Source organism: Ursus maritimus, unplaced genomic scaffold (genome assembly GCF_017311325.1).
Source record: "Ursus maritimus isolate PB19 unplaced genomic scaffold, ASM1731132v1 scaffold_19, whole genome shotgun sequence".
Classification (NCBI taxonomy): Eukaryota; Metazoa; Chordata; class Mammalia; order Carnivora; family Ursidae; genus Ursus; species Ursus maritimus.
The window spans coordinates 41,910,128-41,910,570 of NW_024424341.1; the positions used below are offsets into that span (position 1 = coordinate 41,910,128).

The 443-nt window shown below is 63.2% G+C and overlaps 1 pseudogene; it reads left to right on the forward strand.

Moving 5' to 3' along the window:
* Nucleotides 1–443, forward strand: part of LOC121103528 — an 8,442-nt pseudogene that overhangs the window by 1,200 nt on the left and 6,799 nt on the right.

The window sequence follows — 443 nt, forward strand, 5'->3', positions numbered from 1 at the left end:
GCCTCGACCTTTCTCTTCGATTCTCCCCCCGCCCCCCTCCCGCGTTGTGTTCGCTGTGAAGAGGCGGGACTCACAGCGAGCTCTGGGCCTGATAAGTCTTTTAGGACGAGGAAAACCACTCCAGAACACGATCTCCCGCGGCTCGTTTGTAGAGCAAAAACTACATTGCCCAGAAGGATGTGCACCGGGCGTCCGCCCAGGTGGGGGCGGGGCTTCCGGTCTCCTGGAGGCGTACGTCATTCGTGTGCGACGGTTCCGTCCACGCCAGCTGTGGGGAGGGGATCGCTGTTCCGTGGCCGCCTCCGGTGAAGCTCTGAAAAAGAGCAGAAAGAAGGCTACCACTCACCTCCGCGCCTTTGAAAGAGCCGTGAGCCTCCCGGTGACCGGCGAGTGCGACAGTCATCCGAGGTCACCCCTCCCGGGGCAGGGGAGGGGTGGCGGGT